The sequence below is a fragment of the Dama dama genome, chromosome 14 (assembly GCF_033118175.1).
Source record: "Dama dama isolate Ldn47 chromosome 14, ASM3311817v1, whole genome shotgun sequence".
NCBI classification, from domain to species: Eukaryota; Metazoa; Chordata; class Mammalia; order Artiodactyla; family Cervidae; genus Dama; species Dama dama.
Genome location: NC_083694.1, coordinates 6782647 through 6800010, shown reverse-complemented (window position 1 = coordinate 6800010; position 17364 = coordinate 6782647).

Genomic DNA, 17364 nt, shown 5'->3' with positions numbered 1-17364 from the left:
AGAGGATTATTACTAGAGGCAACTAGCCTGAGATACTCAAACTAATTGACATTTCTACTGGTTATTGTTAGATTTTGGGGATAACTATTTTCAGTTGTGCCTTAAATGTAATTGCAGTGGACCAATCAGGATATCCCTTCTATAAGAGGACTGAGGGGTTTTTGTTTGTTTGTTTGTTTTTAATTTTGTTTAAATTAGAGAAATTTAAGGATATATGCAGGACATCAAGTAATTTAAAAGGAAGATGGAGATATTAACTACAGGGAAGGATCACAGAGAATAGCAATTTGTTGGGTAGGTGGAAGAGAATAACTTAAGTAAAGCTCCAAAATATTTGCTAGTTTGTCAGCTTGTTTTCAGTCTATTTTTGAGGAAGTGGTGATGTGTTTGAGAATGATGGAGTGATGGTAGGAAAGAAGGATTAAGAAAATCATGTTAATTACTTGGAATGGCTTTGAAAACATGGTAGGGATATCTGAGGAGTATTATACTACAAAGTGCTAAGTAATGATGCAGGTTAAGAAAAATTAATTCAGTGTATCACTTCATTGGACTCTGCCTGTGAATGGGAGTGAGTGTTGGAGGTAGGTTTTGGTAGGTAGAAGTGTGAGTCTGTTTCTCTATTTCTTCAGTAGGATTTCCCATAGAAGTTAATGTTCATATGGTAGCTGTGTTTTTTTTGTTTGTTTGTTTTTGTTTTTTTTTTTTAACTAGGCTTGGCGTTTGTTTGAGGAGATACCAATAGAGAATGAAGGAGCAAAAGATAATATAGGGTGAAGGTTGAAAACTGTGATCTAGGCCAATTTGGGTAAGAAAGAAAAGATTAGGAGAGACTGATAAAGAGACAAAAAGGTGACAGAATTTGGGGATCCTGATGATGTCAAAATACATTGAGAAAAAGGAATTCAGAAAATAATTGTCACTGTATTCAGAAGTTGCAGAGACTCCCCTGGCAGACCAGTGATTAAAACTCTGTGCTTCCATTGTCTGGGGTGTGGATTTAATCCTTGGTTAGGGAACCAAGATACCACATGCTGCACAGTGTGTCCCCTTAAAAAATTGGAATTTTTTATAAGTTTTATAAGAAATATGACAAAAGTAAAGCCTCTAAAGGAATAGAATAATCAAACTGAAATGAAAGTCTCAAAAAAAATGTGAGACAAGAATTCTTCTTCACCGTTATTTTAAGCTGTTTAATTTTCATATTATTTTGTTTCAGGATACATCTAATACTAAGATGGTCTATCAATAAAATCCTCTTCTGTTTCACAAGTAGAGAAATAAATATATTAACAATTATAATAACGGCCACAACCAAGCCTCTCAAGATCAGTGCCACCAAGTAGGCCATTCCTTGCAGCCTGAAGAGGGGTCACACAGCATTGTTCTCAGTGCCCATCCTGACTAAAAGGAAGTTTTCATGATGCCCAGAGGCCCTGACGTCCTCTAAGCGATGGAGGATGTCCTCGGACCCCATGTAGCAGGAATCCGCTTAGGTGGCATCAGCCTTGACTCAAATGGAAGGGAACATTTACAAAAGAAAAGCGATGGTGGTACATTTAACTCTTATGGGAACCTGGAGGAGGCTTCTGCCGGCATGTTACCACTGGAAACCAGGTGGCCATCAGCACCAAATCCTACCTGAAGACCAGCCAACAAGTTGGGCCGTGAGCGCCACTTCCGCTGCTGGTCACCTCGCTCCTGGATCTTCACTCATTACAGCCTGGCAGCTTCTCAAGAGCCGTGATTTCCAGTGGTGATGAACCCTGAGGCTTTTATGACAAAAGACATCTTCTGTGAAACTGCCTACTCTGCTCTCGTCACAGACTCACCTCTATTGTGAGGACAAGGCACCAGGGCTATCACAAGGGATCCGACTCAGGCAAAGGCTAGGAAGCCCCTGGGGCGGGTTCTGCGCCGGCGCGGCTGGTGCTCCCATGAGCACCCGCGGGTGGTCACGTCTCAGCGTTGCTCCCGCTAAGACTGTGAGGGGCGTGAGAAGGAAGAGCTGGTGGCTGCGGAGAAGGCTGCGACCCGGGAACAGTTCAGAGTGAATGTCCTAATGCGGCTCCTGAGTTCACCACCACCTAACCTCGGGTCTATACTGGTGGAAACGGGACAGGCGCCCTCAGAAGGGACAGGTTCCCTTCTGAACTCTTGCCTCAGCCAGCGCTGAAGATGGTCCACAGCTCAGGCCTCTGGTAGGTAGATATAACCGCTGAGTGGTCTTTTTTATTTTTTAACTGAGGTATAATCGATAAGAATTCTCTACAGTTTGTGATCCATAGAGTCAAGAGCTTTGGTGTACTCAATAAAACAGAAATAGATGGTTTTCTGGAACGCTCTTGCTTTTCTGCAGATCCAGCGGATATTGGTAATTTGATCTCTGCTTCCTCTGCCGTTTCTAAATACAGCTTGAACATCTGGAAGCTCGCGGTTCACCTACTGTTGTAGCCTGGCTTGGAGAATTTTGAGTGTTACTTTGCTAGCATATGAAATGACTGCAAATGTGCAATAGTTTGAGCATTATTTGGCATTTCCTTTCTTTGGGATTGGAATGAAAACTGACCTTTTCCAGTCCTGTGGCCATTGCTGAGTTTTAAAAATTTGCTGGCATATTGAGCACAGCACTTTCACATCTTTTAGGATTTGAAATAGCTCAACTGGAATTTCATCACCTCCATCACTCCACGTTGTTTGTAGTGATGCTTCCTAAGGCCCTCTTGACTTCACATTCCAGGATGTCTGACTCTAGGTGAGTGAAAACACCATTGTGGTTATCTCGTCATGAAGATGTTTTTTGTAGGGTTCTTCTGTGTATTCTTGCCACCTCTTCTTAATATCTTCAGCTTCTGTTAGGTCCATAACATTTCTGTCTTTATTGAACCCATCTTTGCATGAAGTGTTCCCTTGGTATCTCTGATCTTCTTGAAGAGATCTCTAGTCTTTTCTGTTCTGTTGTTTTCCTTTATTTCTATACACTGATCACTGAGGAAGGCATTCTTATCTCTCCTTGATATTCTTTGGAACTCTGCATTCAAATGTGTATCTCTTTCCTTTTCCCCTTTGCCTTTAGCTTCTCTTCTTTTCTCAGCTATTTGTAAGGCCACCTCAGTCAAAAACTTTTCCTTTTTGCATTTCTTTTTCTTGGGGATGGTCTTGACAACTACCTTCTGTACAATGTCACAAATTTCTGTACAGAGCTCTTCAGAAACTATCAGATCTAATCCCTTGAATTATTTGTCACTTCCACTGTATAATTGTAAGGGATATGATTTACATCACACCTGAATGGTCTAGTGGTTTCCCTATTTTCTTCAACTTAAGTCTGAATTCTTAAAGCAATAGGAATAGCAAACCACCTTACCTGCCTCCTAAAAAGTCTGTATGCAGGTCAAGAAAAACAGTTAGAACCAGAGATGATACAACATACTAGTTCCAAATTGGGAAAGGAGTATGTCAAGGCTATATATTGTCACTCTGCTTATTTAACTCCTAGGCAGAGTATATCATGTAAAACGCTGGGTTGGATAAAGTACAAGCTGGAATCAAGATTGATGAGAGAAGTATCAGTAACCTCAGATACACAGATGACATGAACCTTGTGGCAGAAATAGAAGAACCAAAGAGCCTCTTGATGAAAGTGAAAGAGGAGAGTGAAAAAGTTGGCTTAAAATTCAACTTTCAAAAAACTAAGATCATGGCATCCAGTTCGATCACTTCATGGCAAATAGATAGGGAAACAGTGACAGACTTTATTTTCTTGGGCTCCAAAATCACTGCAGATGGACTGCAGCCATGAAATTAAAAGATGTTTGCTTCTTGAAAGAAAATCTTTGACCAACCTAAACAGCATATTAAAAAAACAAAGACATTACTCTGCCGACAAAAGTCCATCTAGTCAAAGCTACGGTTTTTCCAGTAGTCAAGTATGGATGTGAGAGTTGGACCATAAAGAAAGGGGAGTGCTGAAGAATTGATGCTTCTGAATTGTGGTGTTGGGGAAGACTCCTGAGGGTCCTTTGGCTGCAAGGAGATCAAACCAGTCAATCCTAAAGGAAATCAACCCTGAATATTCATTAGGACTGATGGTGAAGCTGAAGCTGCACTACTTCAGCCACCTGATGCAAAGAAGTGACTCACTGGAAAAGATCCTGGTGCTGAGAAAGATTGAAGGCAGGAGAAGGGGACACTGGAGGATGAGATGGTTGGATGGCATCACCAACTCGATGGACATGAGTTTGAGCAGACTCTGGGAGTTGGTGATGGACAGGATAGCCTGGTATGCTGTAGTCCTTGGGGGGTCACAAAGAGTCAGTCTTTTCATCTGACTGAGCTACTGAAATGATAATCGATAAGAGAACATTACACTGGTTTCCAGTGTATAGCATTGTGAATTAATATGTGTATACATTTTGAAATGTTTTCCACAGGTTGTCTGTTAGACTTTGGTGATAACTATTTCCAATTGTATATTAAATTTAATTGCCATAGACCAATCAGGAGGTCCTTTCTTAAAGGACACAGAGTTTGTTTTTTTTTTTAATTTGGTTTAAATTAGAAAAATGTAAAGATATATGCAAGACATCAATTAGAAGGAAGATGGAGGTATTAACTACAGGGAAGGATCACAGAGAATAGTAATTTGTTGGGTAGGTGGAACAGGATAACTTAAGTGAACCTCTGATATATTGGCTCATTTGTCAGCTTGTTTTTGGTTTGTTTTTGATTAAGTAGTGATGCATTTGAGATTGATAGAGTGATGGTAGGACAGAAGAATTAAGGATATCATGTTAATTATTTGGAATGCCTTTTTTGTCATGGTAGGGATATCTGAGGAGCTTATTTTAAAAAAAGTTCTATGTGATGCAAATCATAAAATATGAATATTCAATGTTTCACTTCATTGGACCTTGCCTGTGTATGGGAGTGAGTGTTGGAGGTGGGTTTTGGTAGGTCTAAGTGTGGGTTTGTTTTTGTAATTTGTCAGTAGCATTTCCCAAAGAAGTTAATTTCCATATAGTAGATTTTTTATATTTCCTAAACTTGGGGTTTGTTTGGGGAGATCTGAATAGAGATTGAAGGATCTAAGGTAAGGTTTCAATATTGTGATCTAGACCAATTTGGGTAATAGGAAAAAAAAAAAAAACAAAACTAAGAAGAGACTGATAAAGAGACAAAAAGTTGACAAAATTTGAAGATCCCGATGATGTCAAATTGTTGAGAATTTGGAATTCAGAAAATCATTGTTATTGTATTCAGAAGTTGCAGGGACCTCTCTGGTGATCCACTGATTAAAATTCTGTGCTTCCAATGCCTGGGGTGTGGATTTTATCCTTTGTTAGGCAATTATGATACCACATGCTGCACAGTACAGTCCCTCAAAAAACTGGAATGTTATAAGTTTCTAGAAGAAATATGGCAAAAGTAAAGCCTCTAAAGAAATAGAAAAATAGAAATGGAGAGAAAGTCTCAAAGAATGTAGTGTATTTTTTTCAATGTTTCGTCTTTTTCACTGTTATTTTAAGCTGCTTAATTTTACTATTATTTTGTTACAGGGCTTATCTTCAAATATATCAAGGTCCTTCACAACATATATGTGTGAGGGAGGTTCTGATATACCACTCTTCAGATTTAGTGTAAAATAGTTAAGTTTCATTGTTCGGTAGTTTCACTCTTCCCAAGGTATTCTTCAGAGAGAACCTCTTCAGTTCAGTTCAGTTCAGTCGCTCAGTCGTGTCCGACTCTTTGCAACCCCATGAATCGCAGCATGCCAGGGCTCCCTGTCCATCACCAACTCCCAGAGTTTACTCAAACCCATGTCCATTGAGTTGGTGATGCCATCCAACCATTTCATCCTCTGTAGTCCCCTTCTCCTCCTGCCCCCAATCCCTCCCAGCATCAGGGTCTTTTCCAATGAGTCAACTCTTCGCATGAGATGGCCAAAGTACTGGAGTTTCAGCTTCAGCATCAGTCCTTCTAGTGAACACCTAGGACTGATCTCCTTTAGGATGGACTTGTTGGATCTCCTTGCAGTCCAAGGGACTCTCAAGAGTCTTCTCAAACACCATAGTTCAAAAGCATCAATTTTTCAGTGTTCAGCTTTCTTCACAGTCCAACTTTCATATCCATACATGACCACTGGAAAAACCATAGCCTTGGTCAGACGGACCTTTGTTGGCAAAATAATGTCTCTGCTTTGTAATATGCTATGTAGGTTGGTCATCATGGATAATGCAGGATAATCTTTCTATTTCAAAATTCTTAATTCAAGTACTTTTGCAATCTCTTTTGCCATGTAATGGCAATCATTTTGCCATGTAATGGATTCTGGATGTTAAGACATGAACATCTTTTGGGAGTATTGTATCTAGAGTACCACAATGTGGTATGCTGCTTTTATTTTACTTTAAATGTATTGAGTTCATGGGGCTATAAATCAGTGTTTTAAACAAATCTGGGAATTTTTAGTCATTATTATTTTGAGTTTTATTTCTATCCCCCCCACCTTTGAAACTATGATTTTGCACAAACTTGGAACACTTGATATATTCTAACAGATTTATGAGATTCTATTCATTTTCTTTTCATCTTTATTTCTTTGTTCTTCAGAGTGGTAACTGATCTATAATTACGTTTATTGCTTCTTTCTTCCACAAACTCAGATTTCCTTTTGATTCTAACTTGTGAAATTTTTATTGCTATTATTATAACTTTTGTCTCTAGAATTTCCATGTGGTTCTTTCTTAACGTTTTCTGTTTTTTTTTTAAATTTATTAATTCAATAATGGAATAATTTTCTTCCCTTCTTTGAACACAATTATAATGTTTCCTTTGAAGAAATTTCTTCACTAAATTATTGTCTGGACCCATTCAGAGTTAATTTCTGGTTACTGCTTTTCTTCCATGTATGAGTTTCATAGTTCAGTTTTATTTGAGAAATGCAAATCAAAACTACAGTAACTAACCACATTAACCAGGTTAGAACCATCATTAAAACATCTACAAATAACAAATGATGGAGAGCGTGTGGAGAAAAGGGAACCCTCCTACACTCTATGTAAGTTGGTACAGCTACTATTGAACAGTATGGAGATTCTTCAGAAAACTAAAAATAGACCTACCCACTTCTGGGAGATAAACAAACATAACTATAATTAAAAAAAACACAAACACACCTATCTTCATAGCAGCACTATTGACAATAGCTGACACATGGAAACAATCTAAATTCCACTGACAGATAAATGGATAAAATAGATGTGGTATAAATATACAGTGGAATACTGCTCAGCCATAAAAAAGAAAGAAATAATGCCATTTATTGCAATATGGATGGACCTAGAGATTGTCATACTGAGTGAAATAAGTCAGAAAGAGAAAGACAAGTATTACACAATATTACTTATTTGTGGAATCTAAAATATGATGCAAATGAACTTATCTGCAAAACAGAAATAGATTCATAGACATAGAGAACAGAATTGTGGTTGCCAAGGGTAGGGGGAGAGGGAGAGGGATGAACTGGGAGTTTGGTATTGAGAGTAGATGTGAAGTAGTACATTTAGAATGGACAAAGAGCAAAGTCCCAATGTGCAGCGCTATATTCCCTATCCTGTGATAAACTATAATGGAGAAAAAATTAGTTAAAAAGATTGTATATATGTGTACAACTGAGGCACTTTCCTATATAATACAGGAAAATGTACAACGTTGTAAGTCACCTATACGTCAATAAAAAAAAGAAAAATAATAGAGTACAATTTGCTTCCTACATTAAAAGGTAAATAATAAGAATATTATGAAATTAAATGTATAATATGTATAATTAAATGTATATACTCCAAATGAACATTTGGAGTAATGGCATATTTGAGTGCAGATAAATCATCACTAAAATTGAGGTAAGTTATTACAGGTTAATATTATTATTGGCTTATTATCCCCTTACATTATTAAAGGAAATGATAATAGTATTATCTTGATTTGTATTTTATTTTTAGTAGGCCATTCACTGGGCAATTGTATAGTAAGTTTAATAAAGCTCTGATAATTAGCAGTCATTTGCTTTAGTAACAATAATTTACACTCAGGGTGTCTCTTAAGTAATGAAATAAAACAAATTAGACACAGGAAGCAGGAAAAAAATAACATATCTATAGTGAACTAGTTAGCTTAGAATATCTCAAGCTAAACATTACCAGAACGCTATTAGCTTACCTTCTTCTTATTATTATTATTATTTTGGAATTCCTTTGTTTATGATACTGGGAAGTAGGTTTATTATTAAGGACACATGAAAACCAGTGTACAAGAATAGGTTCTCAGACAAAATTCAGGGGCTATCATTTCTAATCATGGCTCCATCACTGACAAGTTCATCTATTTGATTATGAACATGTCTGTTTCTCCCCCAATATTTTCTTTTGAAAAATTATACATCAGAAGTAGTGGTAAACTATAAATAATCACTCCAATAAAAATCACATATACTGTTCAACTTGTTTCTACAAATTTTATTTAAACAATTATATTTAAATTGCATAATTCAGACTCACCACAGAATTTGAATCAATGAGAAAAAATGGTTACTATATAGTATATAAAATATAAAGAGTATAACCTCTTTCATTTGATTTTCCATGAACATTTTATACACTAATAGAGAGAAGAAATCTCCTGATCTATTTTATGCAGCTCCACCAAAGATTTAATTTCAAATTTTCTAAACAGTGAGTACTCAGGGCCTTTTGGAGAGTTTAATTATTTGAGGGACTATATCTGAGATAATTTTCCTTGCTCCATTTTACCTCTACAATGAAGAGAAACGAGTATCAGTAATTACTGCACCTCCCTCTGTGGGATGGCAAATACAATGGTAAGAAAATAAGTTGCTTTCACTGTGCTATCTGTTGATGTACTGCTTAATAGTAGGTGGTTGCCTTCTGATCGCTGGTTAACTGCCTTTAGAAATAGTTCACTGCAGTTCTGAAGTGGGACTCTAGGAATGTTATAATTGGGGCAGAATACGCGGATTCTACTTAATGTGATAGCTTGAGGAAAACCCAAGAAGATTAGAGTATCAGAGGCTATTTCTTATAGGAAAACAAACAAACAAAAAAACAGCCCAAATTTATCATTTTCTAATACATTTTCCTCTCAGGTATATCATGGGTGCAAATAAACTTCAATAGCAGTTTTTTACAATCAGGCTATTATTATTTTATTATTCATTTATTTTATATGGAAAGCTGCAAGCAAGTTTACTCAGGGTTTCTGCATATCCATTAGGCACTGATGAATGATACTGTATTATTTCCTTTAATCTCAGACTGTTTTTCCTCCATAGTCATATCAACCCTGCCACTCAAAAATTTGAGAAAAATAATCAGAAAATTATTTTTAAAAGTACAGGGTAAACATTTTTACAATTAGGTAATAAAATAATTGATATCATACTTTTTTGCCAGGCTTCTGCTGGGATTTTGAATATACTATTTTTCTCACTTTAAACCTCACTTTCTAGTTTGAGAAAATCATAGCACAAGCAAGTCTGACCAGCTATAATTACCAAATTCAGGTTTTAAATCTCAATAAGTCTGACTATAAGATTCATATAAATGTAACATTAAACAAATTACTGAAAGGATGAAATATTTTATCATGTACCATGATATAATGATGGAATGACTAAAAATTAGGACCTATCTATGGATCTTTTTATATCTATCTGTATCTATAATTTGGAGATACATATATATATACACAAAATTTGAAATCTATCTATATTTATAAATTATAGTTACTATAGTTTAAAAAAAAAAAATAGGGCTTCCCTGGTGGTTCAGTCAGTAAGGAATCCACCTGAAAAAAAAAAATAATAAAAAGAATAATACTGGAGTGTGTTGCCATGCCCTCCTCCAGGGGATCTTCCCAACCCAGGGTTCATACCCAGGTCTCCAACATTGGAGGCAGATGGTTTACTGTCTGAGCCACTAGGGAAGCCCCTACCTTTTTAGAAAAAGCATATAGAAGTAACACTGTGATCTAGGGAAGGCATAAATCCTTTCAATCCTCACATTAAACTTGACACTAGAAGTATAATATATAAAAGTACTGTCATACTGTTCAGTTCAGTTCAGTTGCTCAGGTGTGTCTGACTCTTTATGACCCCATGGACTGCAGCATGCCAGGCTTCCCTGTCCATCACCAACTCCTGGAGCTTTCTCAGACTCATGGTCACTGAGTTGGTGATGCCATCCAACCATCTTATCTTCTGTCTTTCCCTTCTCCTCCTGCCTTCAATCTTACCCAACATCAGGGTCTTTTCCAATGAGTCAGTTCTTCACATCAGGTCTCCAAAGTATTGGAGCTTCCTTCAGTTTCAGGATCAGTCCTTCCAATGAATAGTCAGGACTGATTTCCTTTAGGATGGACTGGTTGGATCTCCTTTAAGTCCAAGGGACTCAAGAGTCTTCTCCAACACCACAGTTCAAAAGCATCAATACTTTGGCACTCGGCTTTCTTTATGTTTGAACTCTCACATCCATATGACTATTGAAAAAACCATAACTTTCACTAGACAGACTTTTGTTGGTAAAGTAATGTCTCTGATTTTTAACATGCTGTGTAGGTTGGTCATAGCTTTTCTTCCAAGGAGGAGCCGTCTTTTAATTTCATGGTTGCAGTCACATCTGCAGTGATTTTGGAGCCCAAAATTTTATAACTTATATGAGTACTGACAAACTGTACTTCCAACTTAAAAGCATTTGGTCTGTGAAAGTACAGTTAAGAGAATGAAAATATATACAAGCTACACTAGTAGAAAATATATACAAGCTACCCATTGAATAAAGATAGTATCTATCCTTTGTTAGATTGTGTAAAGTGTTTTCAAAACTCAAGAGGTAAAAATGATCCAATTAGAAAATGAGCAAAGAATAAGAAGGGACATTTCCCCACAGGTGATATACAGATGGCAAATGAGTACATGAAAACATGTTCAACTTCATTAGACTTTAGAAAAATGCAAATTAAGACCACAACAGATACCACATCTATCTATGTGGCTTTTGGAAAAAAACTAGCGACAATACCAAATGTTGGTAAGAACGGACAGCAACTCAAACATTGCTGATAGGAATATGAAAAAAGGGGCTTCTAGAAAACAGTTTAGTTTCTTAAATAACTCAGCATGTAACTACCATACAATCCAATAATTGCACTCTTAAACATTATTCCTAGAGAAATAAAAATAAGTATCAACATAAAAACTTGAACATAAAGGTTTATAAAAGCTTTACTCATAACAGTCAAAAACTGGAAACAACCTAGATCTCTCTCAAAGGATAAATAGTTAAGTAAAGTGTCCTACAGTGAGTGATGTCAGCATTGAGGCAGTATGAGAGTCCCTCCTATCTGCCCCACCATTTAGTAACTAAAATTCAGCATCCATCTATGAATAAAGGTATCTCAGTGGAAGATACTGAATCCAACACCATCTGCCAAGGGACCTGGGAGGAGTAAGGGCCTGGGAAGAGTATCACCCACCCATGCACCAGGGAGACAGGACTCAGATAAGCAGCAAAACCAGTAGAAATCTGCAAACTTGCTCAATCTTTCCTGGCCACAGTCATGGAAAACTAGAGAGTGCTAACTTGGTCAGATACCTGCAGATAAAGGAAACTTTGTAGAAGTCCAGGTTACTAAGGACAGCTTCCAGCACTTCACTGGAATAAAAAAGATATATACAAGTTTGGAGACACTGGAGAGGGTAAGAAGAACTTTGCCATCATCACCCTTCCCCCAGGAGGCACAGTGTGCAGCTGAACTAGTCAATGGTGACTTTTCCCCTGGGAGATGGGAGAGCATGAGTGAGCTCCTGACTTCCCTAGTTTGCAGGACACTGCTATAAAAACTCATTTCTCTCCCACAGCACCAAGTATGGAGGTGGGACCCCCAGGACTAGGAGGAGGAAGGGGTTCCTGAGAGAGGCAGATAAGAATACTATCATTTGCCAAATGGATGCGGTCCCTCTTGTGTGCTGACCTCTAGTAGGAAACCCATCCAGGAGTCACTGGAAAATCCTCACACAAGGATGACCCTTAGCAGGCCCTCATGGCAACAGTGATGTGCTAACTGCCAACCCAAACCACCTCCCACTCTGAGACCGGCTCCTTGTTTGTGCTTCTATGGGCTGCAGGGAGAACGATTTTTGGTAGAAAGGGAGTACACACAGAAAAAAGGCCAGGATCTGTAGTCAAAGGAGAAACCACAAGTGAACTGAAGTGCTGCCTGTAGGAAAAAAAAAAAAAGGTTTTCAGCAGCTGGACTGGTAAGTAGTAAGATCTAGAGAAAATATAAAAGCTTAAGAATTCTGTCACGAGAGGGAGCAAGAAGCATGGAGTAGGTGTATCCAAACAAGGTAGGAGAAAGACCTCGATATAAATTGGACCAATGAATGGCAAGTATTATCTCCCACCTGAAGACAACTGGTAAAGATCAGAGAAGGTGATGGAGAAGACTCAATGATATGATGCCTATAAAAGGCCCACTTCAACTTTAAAGAAAACAGAGAAATAAACCATGCAGACAGAAAAACTTATTCAGTGCAATTCAACTCATCAGAAATAGAACATTGTAAATATATACACACCCAACATTAGAACACCTGTTTATACTAAGTGAATATTAACAGAACTGAAAGGATAGACAATGATACAAGAATAGTAGAGGATTTGGATACCTCCCTTTCAACAATCAATAGATCATCCATACAGAAAATCAGCAAGGAGATGTTGGACTTGAACTATACTTTAGACTAAGTGGATCATATATGTATCATTTGTACATTACACATATATGTATATTCATCCAACAGCAGCAGAATATACATTATTCTCAAGTGAACATGGAACAGTCTCCATGATAGATCCTGAGATTGGGCAGAAAAGTCGTAGAAAGTTTAGAAATACCAAGTGTCTTTTCTGATCACAATGGTATGAAACTAGAAATCAACAAAGAGGAAAAGTAGGAAAGTGTACAGACATGCTGAAACTAAACAACACACATTGAAACTAAACAACACACTCCTGAAAAACCAGTAGGTCAAAGAAGAAATCAAAAAGGGAACTCAAATAATACTGAGAAAGAAATGAAAATGGACATACCACACACCAAAACCTAAGAGGAACACTCTACAAAAGTAATTCTTAGCAAAAGTTTATAGCAATAAATGCATATATTAGGAAAACAGAAATAACTCAAACCACCTAAGTTGCTGATTGCTGGCCTCCATCCTCATAGGACACTGCCTGTGACATTAGAGTGACTAAATATCCTGAATACCGTTCCTGCCCAAACTTTATAACAGAAAGTCCAGCTGAATATCTGTAAAGTCTTGTCATTGTCTAAAGCAGAGTCATGGGCCAACTTCACTCACAAAAATACCATATGTTGTGTGGCTTGTAAACATCAGACGTTATTTCTCATAGTTCTGGAGTCTGGCAGTCCAGGATCAGAGTCCAGTATGGTCAGATTCTGGTGAGAACTGAATTCTCAGTTTGTAGAAAGCACCTTCTAGTGGTAACCTCACAGGGTGGAAGGGAGGAAGGAGATCTTTCAGAACTTACCTACACAGGTACTAATCCTACTCATGAGGGCTTCCCATTCACACCCTCATCAAATCCCAAAGACTTCACTTCCTATAGCATCATGTTGAGGGTTAGGATATCAACATAGGAATTTTGGGAAGACACAAATACTGCAGCATGTACACATGTCCAAAAATAATTACAGTAAGCTTTTGGAAAAGATAATAGCAAACACTGGAAACAAAAATTATTTATAAAATAATAGATTAATTAAATTATTATGAATTTATATACTGTTATACTAGAAAAAGAAATGTCACAGAAAAAAAAAGTAGTGTGATATTTATATGAAAGATCTTAACATGGAATGCATTCCTTAGAGTATGAAATGGCAACCAACTCCAGTATTCTTGTCTGAGAAATCCCATGGACAGAGGAGTCTGGCAGGCTGCAGTCCATGAAGTCACAAAGAGTCAGACATAGCTGAGTGACTGAGCACACAACATGGAATGCAGTCTGATACATTTAAAATTCTACCATGCGTGCCAGTGTCCTCCATGATATGATACTTTTATTTTCTAAATTAAGAACAACTCTTGATAAAGATTCAGGTCAAAGTACAAACTTATTTCAATGTAAATCCATTCCTGGAAAATTCAGTGTCTATTAAAGCTGTGCAAAAAAAGTTTTTAGAGGTTATATTATGTTAGGATTTATTGTTGTTTAGTCACTTGTGTCAGACTCTTTTCAACCCCATGAACTGTAGCCCTCCAGGGTCCCCTGTACATGGGGTTTTCAAACCAGGAATTCTAGAGTAGGTTGCCATTTCCTACTCCAGGGGATCTTTCTGATCCAGGGATCAAACCCAAGTGTCTTGCCTCTCCTACCTTGGCAGAGGGATTCTTTAACACTGAGACACCAGGGAAGCCCAAGTTAGGATTTAGGATCAGATAATTATAAACCATTTTTCACAAAATATTCATATTTTCTACACAAGTGACTATATGATTCTCCTGATCATTTCTGGAAGGCTGGAGTTAGAACTCCTTGTCCTTGACAACTGAATATCAATAAGGATTGCCGATCATTATAACCACCAAAGGACACCTAACTTTTTCAACACGACCTCAGGTGATCATCAGCCCCAAGGAGGACCACTTCACTAGTTACCAAGTAAAATCCAGGTGATTTAGTTGTGTTTTTTTTTTTTTTTCATGAACAGAATATGGCAAATAGAGATGCAGCTAGAGTGAAACGTCTATAGACAAGTAAAGACCTATGGACAGGCTAAATGTTAGACATCTTTCCTTGGGAAATTTTTATTTTGGGGTTTCCATGGGAATAAAATTGGAGAAAATATTTTATAGTTAACAAAATAACTGTGTAAGCTTGGCTCTCTGAGACTAATTTGTTCTGGGCATTGCTTGACATCTAAGGTTTGGTAGCTTGGAATGTAGGCAATAATACATCCTGAAGCTGTTCCAACCAAATCATGTCTCTCTACTCTATACTATGCTGAGACATGAAGTTGTGAGGGTTAATGTCAGGATGTCTTCTGGCAACAGCGGGGGTTTCCATCCCCTGGGATCCAGTAAATCTGGTCTAATGGTTCTAAGAAATGGTATGTAGAAGAAATGGGGTCACAAAGCGTCAGACATGACTGAGCGACTGAACAACAACAGTCTATGTTAGAAATGCTACACTTAAATAAAAATCTATGGCATTAACTTAGTAGGCATCAAAGACTTAAATTTGCAAGTGGACAAAGCAATAATCTTTATTGCACTATAGGAAATATTTGATCAAAACTTTAGTAAACAGCACTGTGGTGCTCTGGTCTTGATGTTTGTTGCTTCTCTACTAGTTTTGGAAATCGTAGAAATAACTTGTAAACAGAAATGAAAGGAATATGTCTGCTCAGGGTGATCTCTTTTCCATGATCTGAGTAAGGTTTGCTGTTTTAAAACCACCTATATCACAAAAAGAAACAATGATAAAGAGGTGCTCATAGTGGTATCATTAACATAAGAGTGCCCCATGCATTTTTTTAAACACCTCCACATAGAGTCCTATACCAAGCATCAGGGCCAACACAGCAGAGATCTGAATAGGAGAGTTATTTGCCTCAGATGGCCTCAGAAGAGCTACCAGTCAGCTGGTGGTGGTGGTAGCCATAATACTGAGTCCAGTGAACAAAAGACCAGGGTCTTGAGACTTTATGTCTCTACAGCATTTGCCTATGATTTCCTGTTTGCAGAACTGCCCAGAAGCCAAGAAGCTGGTCTATTAATTTTGGGGAATTTATTGCCACAGAGATAAAAAGTCTAACCTGAAATATTCTCTGGCCATTCAATCCCTAAAGAAACTCTTGGGCCCTTAAAGATACCACAACAGTATAGAGGTTGTAAAAGCTTTGTAGCCACCAAGACAGGTGCATACTCAAATCCTGCTTCTGTTTCTGCTGTGGAGGTGACTGAGCTATAGATCATCCCAAAAGTGGAATCAAGGTCTCTGGAGGAAGTCGGTGAAGAGATTTCTTCCCCCAAAGGAAGCAGCACCAAATGAGCTAAACGAGGAACTATGTCTTCTGCACAGAAAGGATCTCTACTATTTCAGCTCAAGGTAATTTGATCAGGGCCGTGGCTCACTGACTGCTGTTTCCCATAGCAGTCTCCTCCAAGTAGGTCTTTTCAGGTGCAATTTTGATTTTTTTTTTAAATTTTGTTTATAAGTGTTATAGCGATAGGATGTGGAACTCAAAATTATGAAACCATACTTTTAAATTAAACTACACTTAATAAAAACAAAAAGTCAGATAATTTTCAGTAGCAGATTCCTTGAGAGAATGGAAATCTTAATGTTTTTTAGTGCAAGTCAATAAATGCCTTGTAGAAACTTGTATTTATGTTTTAAATAAAAATCTATTTTTAATTTACTCATTAACCTTGATAGTTCAGATGGTAAAGAATCTGCCTGCAATGCAGGAGATCCGGGTTTGATCCCTGGGTCAAAAGATCCTCTGGAGAGGGAAACAGCAACCCACTCCAGAATTATTACCTGGAGTATTCCCAGGACAAAGAAGCCTGGTGGGATGCAATCAATGGAACTGCGAAGAGTTCGATATGACTGAGCAACAGTCATTCACATGAACCTTGCAATTTTCAACAAGGTTAAAAATTGATTGGTTGAAAATTACAATAATAAGTTGTAACAACTGTGTCAACCAATAAAATATTGCTCATATTACCTTGGTATTGGAAAAAGTCCTTACAGCTATTCTACCAAGGACTAATTATAGTGAAAATTTAAAGTTTTTGACTACTGCAAACACATTTTAAAAACACCATACAGACTTCCCATTTTTGCTTCATAAATGGAGACGTAGAACCCATCATTTCATGGTTAATAGATGGTGAAACAATGGAAAACTTTATTTTGGGGGACTCTAAAATCACTGCAGATGGTGACTGCCACCATGAAATTAAAAGACACTCCTTGAAAGGAAAGTTATGAGCAACCTAGACAGCATATTAAAAAGCAGAGACATTACTTTGTCAACAAAGGTTGGTCTAGTCAAGGCTATGGTTTTTCCAGTAGTCATGTATGTATGTGAGTGTTGGACTATGAGGAAAGCTGAGTGCTGAAGAACTGGTGCTTTTGAACTGTGGAGTTGGAGAAGACTTTTCAGAGTCCCTTGGACTGCAAGGAGATCCAACCAGTCCATCCTAAAGGAGATCGTCCTGAGTGTTCATTGGAAGGACTGATGTTGAAT